We start from the raw sequence: 25136 nt of genomic DNA, 5'->3' as shown, positions 1-25136 counted from the left end.
GGCTAGGGCCAGGCCAAGGTCTCAGCTGTCCATCAGGGGTGTCTTGTCACCTCCCGGGAACAAGGGGTGTGCTGAAAAGGGGGAAAGAGACAGGAGAGTAAGGTCCTGCCAACTGTCAGGGGAGCGTGGGAAATGCCTCCAAGGGGGCAGCCCCATCTTGGCTCAAAGGGCCAGAGCTGGCCTCTAACACAGAACAGCCTCTGGCAGTGACGTCCGCCTCCTCAGACATCCCCACTGGGGGCCCTCCTGACCACAGGTCCCAGAGGCCATCCCCACAGATGGCCAGAGACCAAGGGAGTCCCCATCCCAGGACGCCTCTGGGAGCACAGAGTGCTGGGCACCCACGTCTCCCATGCATGGGTCACGAAGGTGCCCCGAGATGGCCAGGGCTTCGCCCTCAGGGAGCCCACAGGAAGTGGGCAGAGATGTTGAAGGAAAGGGGCCTCCCTTAGTGCAAGTGAACGGGGGCAGAGCCTGAAGGAGAAATAAAGGAAAAGGTCCGGGAAAGAGTATGGCAAAGGACAAGCAGGTAGGACAGGGAACAGCTTGATGTCTGGTTCCGCTGCGCAGAGGCGTGCAGCGTAGGGCCAAGGAAGTAGGAGGGCCCCGGAGTCTGGCCCCAGGTCCCAGGAGCTGCATCAGCAGAAGAGCTAGGAGGTAGGAGATGGCAGCACAGCCCCCACCCCAACCCAGGGAGGGAAGGCGAGGGGCTCATGGCCCCGCCAAGGACAGAAGCAGGCCTCTCTTCCGGGCACAGGATGGAGTAGGGCAATCTGACCCGAGGAAACAAAACAAAGTCACAGCCAAGGGCAACCTGGCTCCCACCCTGAGCTCCACCTGAGGGGCTCACACCGACTGCATTGGCCAGGGGCCAGGAGGGCCGCCTGTGTGCAGGACCTCCAGCGACTCCAGATGGACACACGGTCAGGTTGGGGCACCTCTGGGATCCAGAGCCCTCGGTGTACAGAGAACCAACCTCCCTCAGCAGACCCCAACTCTGCGCGGAGCAGCTGGGCAGGGCAAGCACGTGGGGGTCAGAGGCCCCCACTCCCTGGCTGTGACAGAGTTGTCCGCTGAACTTGGTGAACCCCAGCCCAGAGCTGGAGGGGTGGCGGACAGAGCATCTGCCGCCCTCCCAGAAGACGGCTCCATGGGGACAGGGAAGGCGCCCTGAGCCTGGCTCCGAGCAAACCAACCAACAAGTATCCTCATTTCCCTCAGGACCACAGATCCCCCAAGGGCAGGCTCCCTTTTCCTTCTCCATCTTGAGGAGATAGAACAGTGCCACCCGCCTGGGGGGGCGGGGGGCAAGAGTTACAGCCGGGGGTGGGGGCGACCCTGGGACCAGCGTCCTGGTGCAGGGCCCTGTGCACAACCATCGCATGGCATCACCCGTGGTGGCCGGGCACCCCCAGGGGCTCAGCCCTCCTCACCCACGCTCCCCCCCTGCCCCCTGCCCCGGCCTTGCCTGCTTCCAGCCGAGCGTGCCCCTAATGCCCAAAGGCAGTAGCACAACACACCAGCCCGGCCACCCTGGCACTGCCCCAGCCCCTGGGGTCTGCGCTCAGCGCCCCGTTGCCTCCCCAGATGTGAGGCCGTGACTGACACAACACACCATACGGGAGCAGAAAGAAGAGAGGAAGCCGAGCCCCAAACAGAAACTCTAAATCCTCAGAACAGGACACTGCCCGCTCCCCCAAATCCAAGAGTGGGAGACTGGGCCATGTGAGACCCTGCTTCGTCTCATGGTGATGAACTTGGGGGCAGGCTCCCCACCACCCCATGCTCCCGCGGACACCTGTGCTGGAGAAGGTGGTGGCACCTGGAGCCCAGGTGACCAAGCCAGCACCCCGTGGGCCTCACCAGGCACGGGCCTGCTTCATCACCAAAACACTCACGCACCACGCGGGCAAGGCTTCGGGAAGGATGGGCCACTCGAGTGACCCTTGAGATGAGGCCCAAGAAGAGCCAGAGAGACAGAGTGACAGACGTCAAAACAGAGGTGATGGGGTTGATGGAGCCACGTGGGGTCCCCGGGCAAAGGTCCACAGAGCTGCACACGAGCGGAAGACACCATTTATGGCCAGCACGATCTGCCTTGAAGCATGGGGCAATTCCACGCAGGGGCCTCCCGCCAAGGGGGCTGCACAACGGGGACCCCGCTCGGCTGCCCCCCCCACCCCGGACGGACAGCTCCCAAGCAAGCGGGCTCCTTGGTCAGGTGGTCAGGAACTTGGGCCACCACCCCTGCACTAGGAGATGGCACAGGGTGACTGGGGGGTACCCAGCTCAGCCCATGGTACTGGCCGAGAGCAGGGACTGCCAACACTGCCTAGGGGCCCCAGGAACAGAGGGAGGGCTCCCCCGGCCCCAGAGCTTGGAAGCAACGAGCCTGGAGGAGTTCTGCCCCCCACGAGGTCCCAGATGCTAAGCAAGCCCGGCCAGGCTCCCTGCTCCCGCTGCTGGCCCCGCACTAGGCTCACCTCCCAGCCAGGGGTCTCAGCGCTTCCAGGCGTTGCTGCTGACCGGTCAGGAAGGGCAGCAGAGTGTGACTGGCAGGAAGGGAGGGTGTGGGGCCAGGACACACAGACCAGGCGTGGCCTGGAGGTGAGCTCAGCCCAGCCCACCTGCCCGGCCAGCCACAGGGAAGTGCATGCATCCTGCACCCACCCACTGCAGCCTTCCGCGGGCTCCCAAAATCCAGTGCCCTTGGCCCTCACTGGGGCTTCCTGCCTCCTCGAACCCCGGTCTCCGGTGCAGGAAGCTGGGCAGGTCCCTCCCCAAAGCCCCTGCATCTACAGATAGCAGAAGGCCCCTGCCAGGTGCCCCAACGGCCACTGTAAATGCCAGCCGGGGAGGGGCACTGCCAGTGTCCGCTGATAGCCCTGACGCGTGGGACCCAGCACAGGGCATTCAGAACACGCATCTTATTAAGGTCTTTCAAAAAACTCTACAAGCATCACCGTCTTCTTACACACAGGGAAAGTGAGGCTCCGTCACACACAGTTCAACCTGCCCAAGGCCACACAGCTGGTCAGCGACAGGCCAGGTGGCGAGACCAAGGCTGCCTGGGCACAAGGTGCGGGGGGGGCGGGGTGGGGACGAGGCAGCCGCGGAAGGAGAGGCAGCAGAGCGGGGCAGCAGGGGCACTGACATCAGGGGCCCTGGCGGGAACCTGCGCCCCACAGGGGGTGGAGACCACTCAGGCAGGGGGGTGCTGCCGGACAGACACCAGCGTACACACCACATGCACGCACGCCCTGCGGGGGCCCAGCAGCCGCTACCACCCCCCCCCAGCCCCGGGCAATGTCCTCAGGGTAGCAGGAGGGCACTGACCAGCACAGGACCCCTGGGTCCTCTCCCAGAGTGCTCTGGTCCTGTCCTCCACTGGCCACGAGAAGGCCTGGCCAGTCCCAAAAGGCCAAGCCTCTTCCTTCCTCCCCAAGAGGGCAGTCCCTTCCTACAGGAGATCCCGATTTTTTATTTTATTTATTTATTCATGAGACACACAGAGAGAGAGAGAGAGAGAGAGAGAGGCAGAGACAGAGGGAGAAGCAGGCTCCCCACGGAGCAGGGAGCCGGATGCGGGGCTTGATCCCAGGACCCTGGGATCATGACCTGAGTCGAAGGCAGACGCTTAACGACTGAGCCACCCAGGCGCCCCAGGAGATCCCAATTTTGGCAGAAACCAAAAATCTGTATTCCATTTTTGTTTAAAATGTAAATAGTGATATACCTACCCGCACTCAAGAAAAAAGCTGCCCCAGAGCAAGATGACAGGAGGACCAACCTGGGCTGAGCGTGACGTGGTGGCTGGCTTTCACTTTCTTTGGCTTTGATGACAGAGCTACAGGGTGGTTGGTTTGGGGTGGTTTTTTTTGGGGGGGGTTACAGAATCTCAGCATCTGCCTGTCAACCCCTTGTAAAAACTCACCCACCTAAAAAGCCCCCTCCACACCAACGCAGATTTGATTTTCTCCAAAACTCCACCCACCCCCAGAGCCCCTCGAACCTTGTCCCCAGGTAAGCTGGAAGGAGTCCGGGGGGTGGGGGGTGGGCAGGAGCTTCCTGCCCAGTACCCCCACCCATCCACCCATCTACTCGGCTGTAGGTTGAGGGTTGAGAGGCCTGACCTCGACGAGAGGCCACTTGGCGAACTGGAACACCGGCCCACCCGAATGGTCCCTGGGCTGACCCGGACATGAACCAGGGTTTACTCTGGGCTGGGGCCTGTGGGAGCCTCCATCAGCTGCCCAGAACCAAAATCCCCAGCACTCCCCAGAGCTCCAGAGAGGGCCAAGGCCCCCCAGGGGACACGCCCCCCAGTCTCCCTCCAAGAAGCTCCCCCATCTCCCAGACCCGGACTATGCCAGCCAAGTGAGCACCCAGGGGCCACCGCAATTCTGGAGGCGGGAAGGTTTTCTGCGGTGCCCAGGCCAAACACATCCACAGCAGCCACCTCCCCCCCTCCTCTTGCCCTGTTCTCCAGGCTGGCCCCCTCTCCACCCCCTTCCTTGGGAACCAGGTCATTTCCAGGAACACACCAGCTCTCGGGCCTCTAGGCTTGGACAGGCTGTTCCCTGGGCCGAAACTTCCCCTATGTGTCTCCTGGCTCACTCCAACCCAATTTAAACAACACCTCCTCCGGGATGCCCTCCTGATCCAGCCAGAGGAAGGTCCTCTTCTACCACATACCCCCGAGAGGGGCCCAAGCCGGCTTCCCTGAGGCTGCGAAAGTCTGGGGGCTCCCGAGGGTAGGATCCCCAACTGGTTCATCAGGCATCCCTGGGGCCTGGCCTGGAGCCTAGCCTAGGACCTGGCATACAGAGGTCCCGCGTAAAGACCTACTAAATACACGGATAGGGTGCAGGCAGGAAAGGTAGCAATGAGCCGGTGCAGACTGCAGGATTCGCCGTGGTCCTTAAGAACCAGCCGAGCGAGCACCAAGTTTTAAAGAGATCCCAAGGCACCGACAAGCTGTGCAAGCCCAGCGGTTAAACCACCTCCCTGAGCAAAGAGATGCCATCACATATGAAGAGAGTGGCCAGGCAGAGGCAGGGGAAGTGGACGAGGGTCGATGAAGCTGGCCTTTCCTCATCTGTCCCCACAGGTGGTGAGTAACAGGTGGCCCGCGGCCAGCAGGCCCGGGCTGCATGCCTGGCTGTACGACTCCAGCTCCGACTCCAGGCCGGGCAGAGCTGCAGGCATCTGACTCAGCCCTGCTGGGTCTGAGCAATCCTGTCCTCAGAACAGCTTCAGCTCCCTTCATGTGTCACAGCGCTCACGGGACACTGCTCCTCCACAGCCCCCGTGCTAGGAACAGGCAGATCAACAAGGCTGGGCCCTGCCCAGGGACGTGCCGTCCACAGTCAGACAGACTTTTCCAGGAGCCCACAGAGCTGTCAGTCACTGATGCACAGCAGGAGGAAAGGCAGGCTGTGAGCAGACATCAGGGAGGGCTTCCTGTAAGAGGCACCACTCATCTTCCTCCAGCTACAACACAGTAGCTTCCTGTTGCATCCCCCCCACCACCACAAAACGATCCCCGCACTCTGTGAGGACGGGACCAACACCCCCGCCACCACCGCAGGGAGGGCGGCAGACAGATGCGGGGGACCCCTGGCAGCAGGAGGCATTGAGACCACGGACCAAGTCCAGCCCCACCCCCTCGTGGCCCAAGGCCACAGGAAACAACATCACCTCTCTGGGCTCTGATGTTCTCATCTGGAAGATGGGCTGATGAAGCCTCCAGACACAGTTGCGTGAGGACGTATGTGGGGCGGGCTGAGCACGGTGCCCGGCGCGCCGTGGACCTGCAGCAGCCGGAGCACCCGGGCGCACAGCAGGTGCTCAGTAACCAAGAGCCCCCCTGAGGGGTCTTCCGGCTATGTCACTCCCGGCCCGAGTGTAACCCACAGCATCCTCCCCACCCTGACCACGGAGACTCCCCCCCATCAGAGTGCGGGTCTCCCGACGCCCCCTTCTCCACGGCCCCTGGCTTGGCGGCTGCCTCGCTATGTGGCCCAGGCCCGGCCCCTCGTCCTCTCTGGGCACCTGCTTCCTCCTCCGTAAGAGACAGTCTCCAGGGCCCCTCCCCTGCTGACAAGCGACAGGCAGACGCCACAGCCAGGGCGAGGCCGGACCACAGGCCCCTAGAAGCCCAGCACCCCCTGCAGCAGGAGGCCTTGCTGTCCTGCGGGCCCTGTCCTGCTCACCTTCACCCACACAACCAGGTCCCGGAAGCGCTCTCAACCAGCTCCAGGCCCCGGCTGGCAGTCCCCTTGGGGATCCTGGGCCGCGTGTCCAAGGTGGGCCCGTTCAGGACAGCAGAGCTGGGATGCGCCCCCAAGAGAGCACTCTCCGCTGTACTGTGTCCCCCGCCCCCGAGGCTGACCCAGCAGAATCCCAGGGACGGCAGCCTTCACCGTCCAGCCACCCACGGGCTATGCGACCCCAGCAGGCCAGTTGGCTCTCTATCCTGTTTCCCCCTCTGAACACCAACCATCAGGACGCGAACCCCAGGAGTTACAGGAAGACTCCTCGCACCCCCCGCGGCCGGGTGCCTGGAGCACAGTGGAAGATCAGTGGCTGCAGCCTTGGTGGCTGTCTGTCCTCTTGCAGGGCGGTCCAAGCACCAGGCCCTGCTCGAGGCAAAGGGAGAGGAACGCCCCCCAGTGCTGCCTCAGGTTCCCCACTTCCCACAGTCTCCTCGCCAGGGGGGTCAGCCCAGAAAGGGGCCCACGCCCGGCCAGGGCATCCGTCAGAGGGCGCAGGGGCTGGGGCCCTTGGCTGCACCATCTGCCACCAGACTGATACACGCTCACCGCGCCGTGTCCCTGGCCTGCCTGCGCTCCTCCTTTCCCGAACTCCCTGCTCCTTCCTGCCCTGAGGGCAGCGAAGGCACAGACTCCAAGCCCTGGGTTCGAATCCTGCCCCCCCCCACGCCAAAGCCCAGTAATCTACGTAAAATGGGCAGGTCACAAGGACTACGTGGGCCCAGGGTCATGTCACCCTGTCCTAATGCCATGACCACCGCCATCAGCCTGGACGGCAGTCGGGGGAGAGCGGCCTCTCCTCATCTCCCCAGAGAGGAAGCGGGGAGCCGGGCACCCGGAGAGGGAGGCCTAGGCACCGCGGCTCCTAACACTGGGTCCTATGACGGGCTGGCAGGATGTTGGGAAACCCACGAGCACTTGGATTTCAACACTGCTAGCCACGTCAGCTACTGGTTTCGACACGCTGCAGCACCCGGGAAAGGGCCACGGCCCTGCCGTCGGCCCGCCCGCCCGCCACGCCACGCCACGCCACGCCACGCAGCGGGGGACACCGGCCTCGGAAACAGCACTCTTAGCTCCCCTGGGCATCCCCCAATTTGGGTGACATCCCGTTAGGCACACGCAGAGACCGGCATCGGATCATTTCAAAGGTGCAAAGGCCACCCCCAAAGCCTGTTACCCACACCCCAGGGCCAGGCGGCAGGCCCAGTGAGCCAGGGGGTACCAGGCCTAAAATCAGCCACCCAGCTCTGCTCCAGGCCTGCGCGCCACAGCCCTGAATCGGGGACAAGATTCTCTGTGGACCTCGCCCACAGCCTGGCGGCCTGGAGCACCCTGGAGGCGTGCGCTCACCTCACCGTTCACACGGCGGCCGCTCAAGCTAAGCGCACGCGTGCCCGACTGCACGGCCCGGAGAGCCCGGAGCCAGCCTGCAGCCAACATGCCTTTGTTCAACCTGAAGCAAAAACAAGAGCGGGGCTGAGGGCAGCTCGAGGGGGCCCCGTACTCCAGGAACATGGTCCCACTGCGCTCTCAGCGCAGTCCCACCCCACAGAAGGGGAAACGGAGGCCTCAGGAGGACAAGGGACTCAGCCAAGGCCTCACCCGGAGGAGCAGGGCAGCCGGGACCCCACTCTGGACGCTACGCCCCGCTGCCTCCATGGGACCAGCAGTGGGGAAGAGTTCTAGCTGGGGTGGGGGTCTGGTCGGGTGGCAGGTCAGCGTCAGAGGCAAATCCCTGGGAACAGGAACTGTCTGCCTACTTGTCCAGGGCCCTACCACCTGCCGACCCCAAAGCCCGCCCGGCAGCCCCGGCGCTAACCACCCACCCCACCCAGCTCCTGGAGCCAAGTTTCCCGGCATGGGCACCCCCCAGTCCCCTTGACGCAGCCTCACCCCAGGCCCTTGGGAGTCATCCCAAATGAGCTAGCAGAGGGGACAGTGCACCGGCCACTGCCTCCCTCCGTGACTATGGCACCCCCTCGGCCAGCCACCCAGCCGCCACCTCCCCTAGCACGTGTGGCCCAGGGTCATCAGGGCCCCTTCGGGCCCACCCCCCCATGGTCCAAGCTCCACTGCTGCGCTCAAGGCCCCCAGGCCCCAGCCACCCTGCAGCCTCACCTGGGGCTCTACCACACCACGGGCTCTCAGGGGCCACACTCCTGTCCAGGTACCCCCACACAGGAGCCCAGCACAATGCCCAGCCGACTGCTAGGGACAGCTCGGGGTGACGGAGGAGGAGGACTCGGCCATCACACTGCAACCGGTGCTCCAAAATCCCGAAAGGCTCCGCACAGCCAGGCCGCACCAACAGAGACGCTAAATTTCAAAGGAGGGGTGACCACATGCCCTTCCTCAGACACAGACCGGCCTGCCTTCTCACACCAGATGTGGGGACACGGCAGAGAGCCCACTGGGCGAGACAGAGGGTGAACCCGTATGCAAATAAGGAAGGGAATGAGGAGGGGTGGAGAGGCAGGGAGGCCCAGGGTGGTTCTGGGGGCCCAGAGAGGCCTCATGGAGAACCGGGCGCCAGAAGAGCCGGCCAGGGTGCAGGGGGCCTGGTGCTCCAGGCAGTGGGAGCAGCCGGCCACAGGGCAGCCTGCAGGGGACAGAGCGGGCTCCGTCAGGCGGCAGCGAAGCCAGGGTTCAAGCTCAGGTGTGAGGACATACAAACCCGTCACCCCACATGGCCCTCTGAGGCTCCTGAAGACGTCCCCTGCTGAGGACAGGCGGTCCTCCTTCCTGTCCCCTCGTCAGGAGACCAAGGGCCAGACCCAGGCTGTGTCGCAGGGAGTCCAGCCACGAGGTGCCCCCCACCACGTGCCCAGCACCCCACCACATCTTCAGCCCAGGGAGGCTCCAACACTTGAGAGGGAAAAGGACCCTGCCTGGCACATGTGGCACAGCTGACTCCCAGCTTACGCACCTGTCAGGGGTCTGGCACGATTTACATGCACATGCGTGTGCGTGCATGCATGCACTCCCGCGTGTATGTGTGTGGCTGAGTGCAGGTGACACAGGCAAGGCTTCAGGTGCTGGGAGGAGGGGCCTCCCGACTCAGCCTCCCCCCCGGCCCCCTCCCGCCTCTGAACCATGAGGCTACAGGAGACGGTGGGGCAGCTGGGGGACAGATGCCCGCCTGGCCCACGAGGGGAAGGGACATTCCTGAGGTCACCCAGCCACCCCAGGTGGAACCCTGAATGGGGCCAGGACTCCCAAACCCGGGCAGCACCTGGGGGGCAAGGAGGCCCAGGAGAGGGCTGGGGTTGTGAGGAGCTCTTAGGGACGATGGGGCCCAAAAGGCCCTCACACTCACACATGCACGCGCACGCGTGCACACCCACAGAACGGCACACCTGGTCTCTCACTCAGAGCCGGACAGCCAGCTCTCCAGAAACGTCCACTGCCCGGGCCTTTTCACTCCACAGGGAGCATCTCTCCCACATGGCTGGGGCTGTCTGGCCCTGGGAGGGAAGCCCCAGGCCCTCAGGGGCGTCCTCACTGGAGCCCGGGGACAGCCAGAGCGAGAGTGGCTGCTATCCTTTCGGGAAGGGGCCTCAGCTGCTCGTGGAGGCCTGGTCACACCCCGTCAGGCCCTGACCAGCCGCCTGCTGATCCTGTGGGGACACCGGGCACTGAGGGAGCCAGAGCTGGGGGCAGGCAGGGCCCCATACCTTCGCTGGGAAGAGGTCCATCCAGGGCCCCAGGCTCGCTCAGACAGGGCCCCAGAAGACATGGAGCTTTAATGTGACCACCCCCGTGCCGATTATCTTCTGCAGGCTGTTATTCCCCAGGCTCCTCAAGGTCCCCCAGGGCCCCTAGGCTCAGACTGGGGAAGCCCCCGGCTTCAGCCCTCAGACAGTGGGAGGGACCCCCAGGCCCGGGGAGGCCCCCAATTCATACCGCTGCAGCCAGGCTTCCGGGGTCTGGCGGGGCAGCCCGGGCCTGGGGCATAAGCACAGCGGCGGCCCCTCCAGGAGGGCAGAGATGGCTACATAATGAATGGAGCAGTGTTTGTTTAGTAACAATTACACCAAGCAGGCAGAGCGTCTTATCACCGAGTCTCTCCAGCAAGGCTGATCCCCTCAACCCATGTCAGGGAGCCCTGGGAACTTTTAGCTTAATTAGCAGCTCCTGCAGGGTCAGCAAAAATGGCCGGCCGAGCCAGGGCCCCGGAACCAGCGTGGCTGCCAGGGACAAGGCGGGGCAGGGTCTCTGGTGGCTCCTGGTGAGGGAGAGGGCAGCACAGCCAGCCCCTCGCTGCTCTCCACCTGCACAGGTGCCAAGGACGGCTCTGTGCCCCTCGGCGGGCACATCTGCCCCATGCACTCGCTGCACTGCTGGGCAAGTGAAGGCCTGAAGGCGGCATTCGCGGCAAACTCAATGCCCAGGACACCCCGCAAATGCCCCAGGGAGAGAAGCCCACCACACGCTCCCCACGTGACCTAACAGCTTGGCTAAGGGAGGAGAGCCTGCCTGGGTTCATGTCCCGTCTCCAGGCGGCTGGTTCCTGGACCGCTCTGTGCCACCTGCCCACTGAGGCCCAAGACCACTGCCCTGGCCACCCCTCCGAGGCGCACAGTTTCCTTGGCCCTGCAGGAGCCGGCATCTAGGAGGCGGGGGTCAGTCCTCGGTCCCAGGGCACTGCATGGCCTCAGGCAAGGGACCTGCCTCTCTGACCCTCAGGTCCCCACACACTGGGGACAGTCCCCCCGGGCCCTTCAGACCCTGACACCGAATTTCCAGGTGCTGTTTCTGGAAGCTGGAAGACCAGGCCAGCCAGAGATACTCTCCGGCCCCAGCCGGCTCCTCACGGGGAGGCCCACGCCCACTGGGGAAGGGACACTTCTCCCCGCCCTCCCACAGCCACACTGGCCCCAGGCTGGCCTCTCCTGGCCTCTCCTGTCCGAGGGGGCCGGGGTGGGGGGCAGCTGCGGCTGGGGCCCAGGAGAGTATGGCTTCCACGGCCCCGGGAGCCCGCCACAGCCGGCTATTCTGCCGCCGACACCCCGAGGTAATGGGTTCCAGATGTGGCCGGTGCAGGAGGGGGGCAGCCCCGCGCCCTGCTGAGGAAGCTGGAAGCAGTCTGAGATAATGTGGGATTCCTGAGCCTGTGCCAAGGCCCGTGGCCCCAGGAGGGGTGGCGAGCCGAGCAAAGGGAGAGGAGAGGCCGCTCCCCTCCCCACATGTCGGAGACCACCCAGGCAGCACCGATGCAGGAGACACCCCCCACCCCAGGACCACGGCCCCTCCACTGGGGGGGGCCCCAGCATCTCTGAGCCTCAATCTCCCCTCCAGGAGTAGCAAGACACCTCTCCCAAGGCTGCTGCTAAAGCTCTCGGGGGTTGGCCTGAGATGCTGAGGAGGTGTCAACCCCGACCCCTCCAGAAAGGAAGGGGTGCAAGCAGGCTCCAGACAAAAACCCTTAAGGCTCCAGCCAAGACAGACAATGCTCCTAGAAATCACTCGCCTGACCCCCGACCCCGACCCCAACCCTCCAAGTCACAGAGGGCCCAGCTTCATTGCTGGGCATCTGTATGCACCGCCACTGCTGGCCAAGCCCCCCACCCGACGTGGGACCCTTCTCCCAAATCGGGCCTGAGCTGGGCAGGACAGTGGGGGGGGGGGGGGAATGCTTTCTGCCCGACACATCTTCCCTTCCTTCTATGGAGCATGCCAAGTGCCCCTCCTTGAGTCCACCTGGCCCCGCGGGGCCACCCCTGGCCAGGGTTTGCAGCCACCAAGGACAGACATAAAACTGGTCCAACTGTCCCACTGAGGGACAGGGAGGGCCCAGTCCACGCACAGCACAAGCCACTGGGCCTGGCACCCCACCTCCTCCAGCTAGCAATGGCTAAGGCTGAGGGCCTGGCCACACACTGCACCAGAACCCACTGTCCACACTGAGGCCCGTGCATGCAAAGCCACGGATAAGCCCAGAACACTTAGGTCTCACGTGGGAACACATGGGCAGCTGCTTTTTTTAGGAGCAGGCGTACCTGCCAAATTCTGTCCACACAGGCAGGGTTGGGCCACGCTCCGGGTGCACCCAGGGCCCAGATGCCTCCTTGGCTCACCCACCTGGGTACCAACGCTCCCCAAAGGAAACAAAAGACGGGCAGAGGGGCTTTGGCCAGGGGCTGGCGGGCTGCTGGGGTGTGGCCCTGAGTCTCCATCTCTTCATTTTTAAAGGGGGCTCTTGAGAGGACCCCGCGAGACAGCACACATGGATGCTTTCCTGAGGCCTGGGTGTGCAACCAACACCCTGACCCCGGCTACATTCGCCATCCAAACCTGCACAGCCTTCACCGTAGGAAATGTCCCCAGACACTGCAGGACTGGCCCCCTCACACACAGGGTGACAGGGACAGGGCAGAGCCCTCTCCAGCCTGTCTCCTCCTCTGTAAGAGGCAGGGCACGCAGAGGAGAAGGGATGGACATCTGCATCTATGATGTTCAAAAGGCCAGGACCACCAGCCAGGGCCAAGAGGCCAGCCCCACCTTGGGCACTCGGAGCCCACACGCCCAGCTCCTCTCCCCTGACCGGCCAATACCAGGGGCCCAACTGGGTCCCAGACAGCTCCAAGGTCACCACAGGCAGAACTGGGCAAAGCACGGTCTCAAAGATGGTCTTCCCCAAACTCCCAGAGCACCCTACGGCCACCACTTCCCTGCCCCCGCCCAGCAGATGCCCAGCTCAGGTCACCTCTAGCATGAAGCCATCCAGAGGGTCCAGAAGAGGCCAAGGCCAGGCGGGGCTCAGCTTCTGAGCTGTAAACTGCCCCATCTGCCCCATTAGGCTGTTGGGACCCATGACACAGGGACCCAAAAGGCGCTGCCATCATTACAAAGTCACCAACCCCAGGCCTTTCCTGGAGCCTCTCAGCAGATCAGCTGGGGCTCCTGGTGCCCACACATCGGACCCTCATCCTACCTTCTGCCCTGCCCACTCCAGGGCTTCTGCACCCTGTCCTCGAACACCTGGACTTCACCAACAAGACGCTGTGGACCTCGGAAGCTCAGCCCAATGAGATGTCTTAATTCAGGTTGAGATTTAGAGGGAAAACAAGATCAGTCCCGTCACCACCATGGAGAGTCTAAAACAGCAGTCTCTCAGGATGAGCTGGGGCTTTTCCAGCTGGAAAGGTAAGGAAGGCTATTCCCCACGCTTCTAAAACAAGTGCAGATGACAAAGCAGGGGACCCAAGGTCCACTCACAAGTCACAGGGCCGCACCTGCCCAAAAGCCACCCCCCGCCCCCAGCCATCAGCCAGACAGGGGCGCTGCCCTGGATGTGGGGGTGCTCTGGGCATCAGAGAGGGGCAGCGCCAACCATGCTGGCACGGCACTACTATACCGGCCGAGTGCAGACGTGCACGGAGTACCGGGCACGGCCCGGACGCAGTGCTCCCGGTGGCGTCCTCACCAACACTTCCCCTCTGGCCATGTGCACTACCGGGGGCCCTCCCAGAAATACTGCCGGCAAGTCCTAGAAGCCAGACCACAGCAAAGAGCCACAGAGACACAGGAGCCCCTGCAGGGGTGAGGGGTGAGAAGCAGGCCCACCAGGGATGGACGCTCAGATGGGAAATCAGTGAGGTGTGAAATTAGTTGATCCTCTAAATGGACGCCTTCCTCCCGTTCCCTCCTGGCAGGGAAGGGGTGGGTGCGCAGCCCATCGGCTCTGCAGGGGAGGGGTCTCCAAAGCAGCCCTGCCCTGGCTGGATGTGTGGGGACAGAGAGCGATGAGGTCCCACTGCCCACAGACCCGCAGCCATCGCTCGGGGTCCATCCATCAGCAGACACGGTGACTCCCAGGAGGGTCTGTGTCCCTGGGCAGACCACTGCAGAAATGAGCACCCAGCACCCCCAGGAGGGGAAGGGGTGGGAGGGAGGGGCGCCAGCTTCACCAGCGGAGCTCCAGCAGGAAGAGAGTGGGCTGGGAGGGAGGCAGGGAGAGGTCTCAGGCGTGCAGTGAAGTGAGGCGAGCCCCGCCAGCCTGGCTCGGCCACAGCCGACAAGGGACACGCAAGAAGCGGTGGTGGGCACGGCTCCAACGCAGACCGAGCCTCACCCGGGCGGGGCCCCCGGTCTCTCCTGCTCAGAAGAACTGGCTGCAGGTGCGTCCGTGCCCAGCCCAGCACCTGGCTCAGGGTAGACACTCGGGAAGCTGCGGAGGCAGCTCTGCCACCTCGGAATACGGCGTGCATTCACTCGGCGTGCCCCGTGGAGGCTGCTGGGTACACGGTGGCCCCAACGCCAGCTCCGCTCCTACCCTCTCCAGGCTCACAGTCAGGCGGGGACAAGCCACCCAAGTCATGGAGCTTGGGGCACAAGGGGAAATGCTGGGGCTGCAGGAGCATCCAGTGGGGACCCCAACTTGGGCAAGGGGTCCAGGAGAGGGCCCCTGGAGGGGGCATGTGGGAGGAGCAAGAGACCCTGTGGGGCGGTCTGGGCTGGGGGACACCTGCACCTGTGCTGAGGCTCCAGGCGGGGCAGGGGCTGAGGGACACAGGGTTAGCCCAGGAGTGATGGGGACCCACTGAAGGCATGGGGGGGCAGTGCCACCACAGCACGGACAAGCACAGCTTACCGTTCGGAGCCCTGTCCCCTCCCAACCCAACTGACAGGGGAAGTGGGACAAAGACCAGGAGAGGCGGTGCAAGCCAGGGGGCGAGCTCAGGGCCGGGAGGGGGCGAGCTCAGGGCCGGGAGGGGGCGAGCTCGGGGCCGGGAGGGGGCGAGCTCAGGGCTGGGAGGGGGCCACAGCTGGCGCTCCTCCCACCAGTGGGGGGCCAGGCCAAGTTCAATGGCCACACCATGGGGACTGTCCCCACAGGAGCTGAGCCGCCAGTCCAGCAAGGCAGGGGGAACATCCCAGCTCCTAAGGGTGCTTGCTGCAGGGGACAGACACTGTCGTCCCCAGTCTGCAGACTGACAGGGGAATCTCTGACCCAGGTCAGACCCGGAGGACACCCACGGCACTCGGGCTCTGAGCTCTTGTTTCGGAACCTTCCACCACCACCTAGTCACTCAGGCAGATGGAGGGCAGTCCTGAGAGACACAGGCCTGTTCCTAAACGAGGAACCTCCAGAGTCCCTCTGATTTTAATCAGAGCCATTAGGCACTTGCCTGGCAGGTAGGAAACACACATGACAGTTCGACAAAGCTCTTTACCAACAACTGACGGCACCCCCACCAAGGGCGCGGAGTCCCTGAGGAAGACTTTAGTCCCCAGGAGCCCCAACACCTCCGTGTCCCCAGCCCTAGGTGTCACCTGCACCCACCCACCCCCCATCGGATGGACTGGGGCTGGACGGGGCAGGGGAGAGGGTGCGACACACAGGACAGTGGGCAGGGCCTCAAACAGGCCTCCACACACCGTAGGCCCTCAGCTCGAGCTGGTCATGGGACACAGGGCCGTGTCCAGGAGGGGATGGGAACAGCATAGAAGCAGCCACCTGCCTGGAGGGAGGCCTCAGTTTGCCCATCTGTGAAATGAGAACATTCAACAGGATCTCCAAGCTCCCCTCTAGCACTGGGACCAGGTGCCTGACCCAGAGAAAGTTCCAGAATCATTAGCTGATAAACAAATCAGCAAAATGGTTACTACATTAATTTGATGAGTCAGATGGCAGGGCACGTGGGAAAGTCAAGTATGACACCAAAAGGCCCACTCTATCCCATCAGATAAGATCCAAGCAGAGCCGGGGAGAGGAGGTGCTTACCAAAGGGAGCTGTGGGCCCAAGCCCGGCACAGTGTGGGGCTCCTCTGGCAGGAGGCATCCCAGAAATCTTGCCAGGCTTCCTGGATTCCAAGACCACCCAGAGGGGTCTCCTGGACCCCAGACCAGGAAGAGAGGGCTCAGCTGGGGCTCTGACAGCCACCGGGGAAGGAAGCCCCTCCCCACAGCCTTCTCTGCCACGGAGAGCAGTCGGGGGGGCCCTGCCTTCCTGAGAGCCCAGCGCCCCTGATGTGTGCCCTACTTCAGCCCCATGTCTACCCTCCGGCGCAGGCGGAGGTCCCAGGCCACCTGCTGGGGGCAGCCCCCACTCACAGGGCCCCAGGGCCTGGATGGGGCCAAACCCCCAGGAGATTTGGGTGAGCACTCCTCCCTCAGCGGCCCCAGATCCCAGGCCTGGCCCCACACTAGGCAGGCCCAGGGGCTGAAGCACCTCCTTCCCTGCCCAAGACCTGTGGCTAAAGAACCTTCAGCAGCCCTGGGCACCGCCATGAGCCACAGCGGCAGCAGCATCTAGAGAGGCACCCAGGAGTCCTTTGGAAAAGGAAGCGGGCTCGGAGGGGCCACCCTGGAAGCCGGGGCTGGTGCAGGGCCACGGGGCACGGTCCCGTGATCAGCAGGGGCGGGAGCAGGGAAGGCACAGCTGCTTCCTGCCAGCTCTGCCCCCAGCCCTGGAGACCAGCAAATGTGCAGCATGTCACGGCTCAGGCAGCAGCCAGGCACCATCCCAGGACCCTGCAGCCCGGCCAGGGCGGCCCGCAGCTCCCAGCCCAGCCCAAGGACCCTGAGACAAGATACAAAGAAAGCAGGGCCTTAGGGAAAAGCCTCCTCGGAGAGAGGCCGAGAGGAAACCAGCCCCAGGGAGGACATCACTGCTCCACTGTCCTGTCTGGCTCCCCTGTCCCCTTGCCGGCCCTGGGACCCCCGCGGCTCCAGAACCTTCCCCTGCCCTTCGGTGGGGTGACAAGGAGCCTCAGCTGCCCTGCCCAAGAGGGAAACAGACATGGGGCAGCCTGGGGCCGGGGCGAGGGCGCAAAAGCTGTCACGGGACCTTCCAAGCCCCAGTGGGAGTGGGGGTACAGCCTGCCATCCACTCCCACTGGGCTCAACCCTAGCTTGTTCTGGACCCCAGGGCCACTGGGACCCTGCCCTCTCCTGGGACTTGGGCCACAAATGACTCCTAGGCTTTTGACTGTGTTATTAGCAGAGCGAGGGGTCTTTGTCAATCTTCAGGCAAAATCAATCCAGGCCCGCTGATGGGGAAAGGGGCGTTAGCCACCTCCCCAGGGTCCTACCCTCCCCAGCCCAGCACCTCTGGCAGACAAAGCCACGCTCAGTGTCCCTTGAGAGGGGGATGAGGGACTGCGGGGCCTGGGAGGAGGGCGGGCGCCCGGGCAGGAGCACTGGAGAGAGAGTAGACGCAGGAGGAAGGAGAGTGAAGGCGGGAGAGGTAAGTGTCTGGTGGGGGGACGGCGGAGGGGGGCGGGGGGCGGGGGCAGGGGCGGGAGACGACCACAGCGACTAATTAGATCATTACTGCTGGAGAATTACGTCAGGGCATGCTCCAAAACATAAGAGGCCCCGGGGCCGCCCTGTTAAAGCCACTGAACCCTGCACGCCCTCACCGGGCTCTGCACACCCTTGGGTGTCCACTGCTGGGCCTCAGTCTCCCCCAGGGGCAGAGTGAGATCAGTGGCTTCCAAATCTGGCCCTAAGGCACCCTCAGATGGAGTAGGGACCCCCAGAGCCCAACGCAAAAGGCGCACGCACCCCCTCGCTCTCACCCCAGACGGCCAAGGACAGCTCTCCAAGGCCATTTCTGCGCCCCAGCCCTCGCCCGGCCTCCGCGCAGCACCCCACTCGCTGGCTGCAGACCTGGTCTCCTCCTGGGCCTCACCCCAAGCTTCTCCTATACCCAGGAGTGCTCAACAAATGCTCCCTGAACTGAATGGGCCCCTCTCCCGTGGTGGGGGCAGGGGGAGGCTAAGCCCACGAGGGCACCACCGGCACCTCCTCCTTCCTTCCGTCCTGGGACCCCCCCCCACCCCTTCCCTGAGCTCACCATGGCCAATCACAGGGCTCCCGGCCCTCCACCCGCCTGCACAGCATGCTTTCACACACAGGCCACACTCAGACCTGCCAACACTCCCAAGGCGGCCGCTGCCATCTCCCGGAGACCCCAGCCCCGGCCCAGGCCCGCCCCAGGAAGGGCCTGTCTCTGGCAGGGCTGAGCGCCCTGCCCGGTCCTGCTAACAACCTGGGCCAGGAGGGGGGCGGGGGACAGCCTGACTGACTGCTCTGCTGGAACCACACCCAAACAGAAGCCTGGAAAGGCGGATTCCTGGATTCCTGGCGAATTCTCTGGAACTGGACCTTTCGGTTCCTGCACAACGCTCCCACGATTCTCCAGACCTCGGACAGGGCCTCTGAGACCTGCCTGGCCCCAGCTCTTGACCTCCCCACACAAACCCAGAATTCCTCTCTCACTTTTGGGCCTTTGTATATGCTGTTTCCTTGTCTGGACCTGCAGACTGTTGCTTCTTCCAGGAAGCCTTCCCAAAAGCTCCACCCCAGCCCAGGTTAATGAGGGCCTTTTCCCAGGACTGCCACTGCCCGTGTCCTGCCCCTTGCCCCAACTCTACCCTGCACCCTCACCTACCTCCTGCCCGAATGTGGCCACTGACAGTCTGACTGGCCTCCTGCCCAGCTCATGGCTCATCAGGGCAGGATCCTCATGAGGCAAGGACACCCAGGCTGGGCTGGGCAGGGCCTGCTGTTTCAGCTCTGACCAGGGAAAGAGCTCACACCTGGCCAGGGGCCGGGGGCCGGAGGCCAGTGCCCTGGGACAGCCCTCACAGCAGTGATGCAGGGCCTCCCATGGGGACCGTTATAAAGGAGATGACAACCAGGGTCTGTCCATGAAAACATAAGGGAGCATCACACCTCATTCCAACCACGGCCCAGAATGTCAAAAAGATCCCGGAGCCACCCACAATCGGTTCCCCTGCCACTTCCCCGTGTTCCCCGGGGCACCGTGGACAGTTGAGGCTTCCCAGCTTTCCACTGGGTGGCCCAGGTCACAGTTGATATTTTCTGCCTCCTCCTTGGCGGACACTTCTCCCTGCTGATCTCGGGTTTGCTACAAACTGTCTCCAAGGTCTTGTCCTACGATAAGATAGATCAAAGGTCACCAGGGCAAAACTGATAAACTTATGAAGAAACCATGATTTACATACAAGTTTCTAAGAACATAGGCTCTGAGCTGATGGAAGCCCTTTCTGCCTCCTCCTGGCCCATGTCTGTGTTCCAGAAGGTTCTGGCTCACAGAAATCTGACTTCTGGTGAGGTAGGGCATTTTCTACCTAAAATCTGCTCTTGATGATGTCCACCACAGGCAGTCCCCTGGACACCAGGGCCAGCTTGGGGGGGGGGGACACGGTCACCGGGGCCTCGGAAGCTGCCACCCTGCCCACGGACACAGCCATCCCCAGGCCTGCACTCACTGCGAACGATCCTAGCAGACGGGCAGAGCTCTTTCACCCTCCACCCCCAGCCCTCCAGGGACGCACCTGACATCACAGCTACAGGAGCGGGGCCAAGGCGGGACCCAGCTCGGTGCAAAGCCCCCTTTCCCGGGACCCGCAGGAGCCCTGCTGAGCAGGCAGGAGGCGGCTGCCCGCTCCTAGGCAGTGACCTCCGGCCAGGTTCTCCCCTCCACCTGGGGCAGGAACCAACCCGTCCAACTGGCCCAGACACTCCGCGCCTGGCGACTATCTGTTCCATCGCATTTCTCCACAGCACCGCGCAAGCGATTGCAACAGGCTGTGGATTAGATAAGGAGATGCAGGGTGTGGGCTGGGGGCTGGGGGTTGATTCTTGCTTTGTTTTGTTTCTGTGCTCGTTGTGCCTCCGTGGCTCCCCAGCCCGGTGCAGGGCCCGAGGCTTCCTGGGGGCACCCTGCAGGGGCCTGGGCGCTGGCGCTCAGGGTCGCCTGCCTGCTGGGTGCTGGGCTGGGAGGAGGCAGGCCAGAGGGGCCCCAGGGAGACGCCCTCTGTCACAGGGTGGGGGCTGAGCCGTCCCTGGGGCAGGGTGAGGCTGGGGTGGGGTGGCCAGTACTCCCCGACAAAGCCACTCTTTCCCAACTGCCCGACAAACCTGCTACCAGCCAGGCTGTGACCTTCCGCTCCAGCAGGGCCGTGATGAGAGAGTCCACCCTTCCCAGACCCCGGCTCAAGGGTGTCCCAGTCTGAGAGCCACTAACCAGGACTGTCACCAGTACATGCCTGGCACCCAGGGCTCTGAGGCCCTTCACTGGGGGAGAGGGACACGCGCCCTGGGGTGAGGCACTAACTGTCCCCCAGCCTTCCCTGGGTAGAGGGTGGTCCGGCCCAGCCGCCCCCGCGTGCGGTGCTCTGTGGCAGGTACACAGTCGGAGCACACAGAGGGATCCCTCAGCCCCCATAGCCCTGGCCATCCATCAGGAATCTTTCTCATGAGCCCGGCCTGACTGCCACATCCTACATGCGTTCCAGGTGTGAGCTAGACAATTCTTTTCCACATCACAAAAACCCAAGGTAGGACTTTTTCTCCCCATTTCACTATGGAGGAAAGCCAGGCTCAGAGGGGCTGAGTAACTTGCCTGGGGTCCCCTGCTCCCCGGTGGGGGTGACCCACAACAGCCTGACACACAGTCCATAGGGTTGGGGGCCGGGAAGTCGGGTGGGGGCGTGGCCGCTTCCCAAGAAGGCCCCCATCTGCCCCAGCCCCCCAGGGTGGGAAGGAAGAAAAACCAAGCCCAGCAGGGTTCATGCTCTCCCAGCCAGCTCCCCGCGGGGGGCACAGCCCTGCCACTCTGGGGGGGATATCGAGGCCCAGCAGCCATCCCAGAGGGCAGGTGGCTGCCCCTAAACCCGGCCATGGTCAAGCCTCCCCGACCCAGGGCTTGTCTGACACCAGAGAGCAGGCCAACCTCAAAACCTCCACTCCCCTGGGACCTGGGTGCCACAGGCCTTTCCAGAACACGCAGACTCCAGGGTAGGCAGAGCCCAGGACCCTGGGGGAAAATCACCAGCAGCACTGCAGGCAGTGTGATGGCTGGGTCCCTACCTGCCTCTGCGGTGTTGCCAGGACCCGGCGGCCTTCCAGGCTGGAGAACACAGAGGGCAGAAGCTAGGTACCTCCCGCACCCTCAGCGGCCCTCACTGGGCCCTGGCCACAGACACGTGCTGTCTTCTCTCTCCTTTTGGGCTCTACCGCCCCCCTCGATCTTGGCCTGTGCCTCTCCTTCCCCACCCCACCTGAGACGTGAAGCCCCAGTGAGAGGCTCAACAAGCAGGCCTGGCTGAGCCCAGAGCGCCGCTCACCAGTCCGGCCCTCCTGGGGGCAAACCAGGAGGCTGAGGCCAGGAGCGGGTGGGGACGGGAGTGTTGCCTGACACCTCTGGGACCCACACTGAGGGCTGGGCTGGTTCGGCTAATAGTGCTGGCCGGCCGGGACCCGCTGGACAAAGGCTCCTGCCCCCTCCACGGTGGACTAGGAGCTCAGACCACCCGGCCCACGCAGCACGGCGCACACCGACCCGGGAAGCCCACAGATCCCGGGGCCTGGGCCCGCACCTCTCCCAGGTAAGGATGGACCCCAGGGGAGAAAAGAGTCAGACACAAGCAGCCGAGGACCTGCTCCCCTTGCCCTGGGGTGGTGGCCAAGCACTGTGCAGACAAAGGGGAGCCAGACACAGAGAAGGGCTCACGGATGCCCAGGCACAGCCCCATCTGGACCCCAAAGGCCAACTTGGGCAGACGAGAGAGGAATGCCCATTCTTCCTGGAATTGTGTGTCCTGGGCCTTTCTACAATGGAGACCCCACTCATGCAGCCTCCTGCGAGCAGAGGAGCCAGTCTGGGGGGTTCCTTCTGGCCCAAACACCCCAGAATTCTGGGGCAGGCTCCCAAACTCCCCAATGAGACTCCCTGTGGCCCCTGAGGCTGTCCAAGGCCTGGAAGGCCCGTAGGAGCCGGCAGGGAAAGTCAGAGTGCACAGGTCTACCGAAGGAAGCCACTGCTGGAGAACTCAGATGATTGTCGCCTGAGGCATATGAAGGGCCTGGGGCACGGGAGGGAGGGCTGACCCAGATCGGAGACTTAGAGCGACAACAGAGCTCCTGAAGATTTAAACCTCACGCAATGCCCAACCACATGTACACATGCATGGAGCCATGGGGAGGGCCCCCACGGATGAGGCCCCCATGCGCTGAGCCCGTGGGCCTCCACCTGATCACACGAGGATCCCCAGGGAGCCGAGAAAAGGTCCCAGCACCCAGGCACTGCCCTCAGGGCTGCTGATCTAGTTGGTCTAGGGTGTAGCCCAGGGGCCAGGAGCTTCACAAACTCCCGTGTTGGCCCGTGAAGGGCAGCCGGGTCAGTGCAAGGCTACAGTTAACGGGGTCGATGCGTTCACCCCAGCGCTCCACAGACCCCACAGACCTTCTGCACCCGGCTGCTCCCAGAGAGAGGATGCAGAGTAACCCCGGCAGCCTGCGGTGCAAAATTCTGCACAAGTTTCGACCCAAACAGACACAGTGCCGTTACTTGGCTCTCACTGGAGGAGCCCAAGTGCAGGAGCAGTGGGAGGCGGCAGACCCAGGCCAGCCCCGCACAGCACGTGCGTCTTCCGGTCCCGTCCTCCCTGGCTGACGTCCCCCACGCACCATAGCACACCACGCTCAGGGCCCAGACTCCTCGCCGCTGAGCCCCATTCGGTCCACCAGTCGGAGCAGGACTGCCAGCTGCACGCGCCTCTGCCTTCCCCGGCAGGGGTGGAGGCAGGTCTTTACGGAGACGAGAGCGGTCACGGTGTGAGTCCTGGCCCCCTTTCTCCGGGGCCTGGGGAGCACTGTTCTCTGAGGCAGCACCTCTCATTCACCCTGTCTCCATCTGAACCAGGACCTCTGGCACTTTCCCCCAACTGCAGACGAAGTTTCTGCGCTCACCCTCAGCACGGCCTGTGGATATGTGTGGAGCTGTCCCAGGGTCTTGCCAACATCACCCGGACCAACAGAGATCAGGAATCACAGATCACAGGTGGCTTGACTTCCCAAAAAGGTACACCCAGCCCTGTAAATGAATCACGGTCCAAAGGCACCCCCTTCCCTTCCCAAGGCCTGGCATCACCACACAGAGGGCACCTCGAGCCTCCTGCCCGGAGATGGACAAGGAGGGGGCAGACTACCTGCTGACTTGGGGGACCCCAGGCACCACCTTCAGGAGGACAGGAAGGCTCGGTGCGCCGTGGGGACACAAAGACTCCAAGAAGCTGACAGCGAATCATTGGGCAAAGTCAGGACTCTTGAAAACCAGTGAAGATCTGCCTAAAGCCAGGAATGCCTGTGGCTAGGCCTCGAGGAGGGAGACCAGCCCAATGTGCACAGGTGTGAGCACATCTGCATGCAGACAGATGTGCACACACACAGGCACATGTGCAAGCACACAGCCCGGGCCACCGGGGCTCCCGGGCCCCCGCAGCCAGGGGCCACCAGAAACTCCACTTCGGGGGATGTTTGAGAAAACGCCTCCAGAAGCCCTCTACTTTAAGAAAACAAGCTCACCTCCTCCCCAGCCGAGCCAGTTCAGTGGGTCCCTGGCCCCCAGCTATGGGCCTGCCCCTCCCAGGCCGCACAACACAGCCAGAAGCACTGTACTTGGCAACCCATACGGCAGGACCACGCCAGGTGTGCACTGCCCAGGGACGCCCACCACAGGGAGCGCCCACCCCAGAGAGGCCTCACCTCAGCATCCCAAAAGGGAGTGGGGCACCCCTGCCCTCACGGCTGACTGTGCCCAACAGCGAGCGGGACCCTCTCTGCACCCCTGCAGGACAAGGCTTGGGGACAGTAAGAACTGAGCGTGGGGCTGCCCCCACCCATGCTGGCACTGCACGCTGGCCCCCCCAGCCAACCCCGCGGCACCTGCACCTGGGGGAAGGGACGCCCCGAGTCCAGCCAGCCTGCCGAGGAGCTGCTGCGGCACCTGTCAGCGGCTAGGATTAGCTCCGATCCGCCAAAGGAAAACAAGAGAGGCCCAGCAGGAGAGTGGCTGGAGGCTGGGTGGTCCAGACACTCAGCCTTGGGCAGTCTGCTGCCTGGCAAGTGGCCACTTATACCCGCTGCCTGGCAGGAGCGAGGCGGGGAGGGGCAGGGCAGCAGTGCCAAGCCCTGCACTGCGTGCCTGGGGGCCTGGAGCGGGGCCCCTGCACCCTCCCTGGTGCCTGAGATGCACCCAGGGGCCCCGATGCGGCCTCCCAGACCCTGGAGAGCCCTGGCAAGCAGCCACCAGGCCTGGCTGGATGAGCCAGTGCACCCGCCAGGGATTCCAACACGCCCACCTGGAGTGGCACTGTCCATCCGAGCCCAGGCTCCCGCAGGCCTGGGGGCCCGGTGTCAGCTGGCCCGCCCGTCTTGTCTCGCCAGCCACCCACCCAGCCATCCACCTGGGCAGCCCTGGGAAAAGGCCCTCTCTTCCTCAGTCCCAAGGCCCAGAACACTGTCCCCTTGCTGCACCCAAGGCCTGCCTACCCTTCACACGCCACTCCTGGGACCCTCGCTAGCCCCAAGCTGCCTGTGTGACCTCAGGGCTCCAGCTGTCCAGCCACCAGGCAATGCAAGCACGGCAGGTCTCCTGGTGAGCGGAGAGCCAGACCTCAGCCACCCCGGCCCTGCCCAGCCCCGCACGTGCACACACGCACACGCGCACACACGCAGAGAGACCAGACTCCTCCCCACAACCCTACACATACGCACAGACCAGAATGCCCACTGCACCCCCCAGGCCCAGCCACAGCCTCTGCGTGGCCCCCGCCGATGTCTCCAGGCCCCCTGCACACGGCTCTGACAAGCCCTGCTGTGCCCCGATCACCTCTCATTCTGACGGTCAAAGTTCATTCACGGCACCGATGGGTGATTATGTCTCGGCCTTAATTAAAGAAGGCCACAGATCGGCATTTTAAACCGCAATGCCACTTCTAATTGACATGGCTCCGTCATCAAGAAAAATACTCAAACAGCGCCCCTCCTCCACCCTCCCCGAGCAGCGGACAGTTCAGCTTCAATTTTTAATCCGTTGA

General features: G+C 63.7%; 1 protein-coding gene across 3 annotated transcripts in view; it reads right to left on the bottom strand.

Annotated features, from left to right (window-relative positions):
• Positions 1 to 25136, bottom strand: part of RXRA (retinoid X receptor alpha) — a 98451-nt gene that overhangs the window by 46995 nt on the left and 26320 nt on the right. The window contains exon 1 of one of the 3 annotated variants that reach the window (XM_028093417.2): positions 5701 to 5783. The exons of the other annotated variants lie outside the window; for them this stretch is intronic. The gene's annotated coding sequence lies outside the window, so the exon portion shown is untranslated. Of the gene's footprint in view, positions 1 to 5700; positions 5784 to 25136 lie in introns of those variants that run through there. 3 annotated transcript variants of the gene reach the window in all.

The sequence above is a fragment of the Eumetopias jubatus genome, unplaced genomic scaffold, assembly GCF_037043125.1.
Source record: "Eumetopias jubatus isolate StellerSeaLion01/CBP00866 unplaced genomic scaffold, mEumJub1_p1.0 scaffold_15, whole genome shotgun sequence".
Lineage (NCBI taxonomy): Eukaryota > Metazoa > Chordata > Mammalia > Carnivora > Otariidae > Eumetopias > Eumetopias jubatus.
Note: the sequence above shows the minus strand (reverse complement) of the source record. Positions and strands in the feature narration are given on the sequence as shown.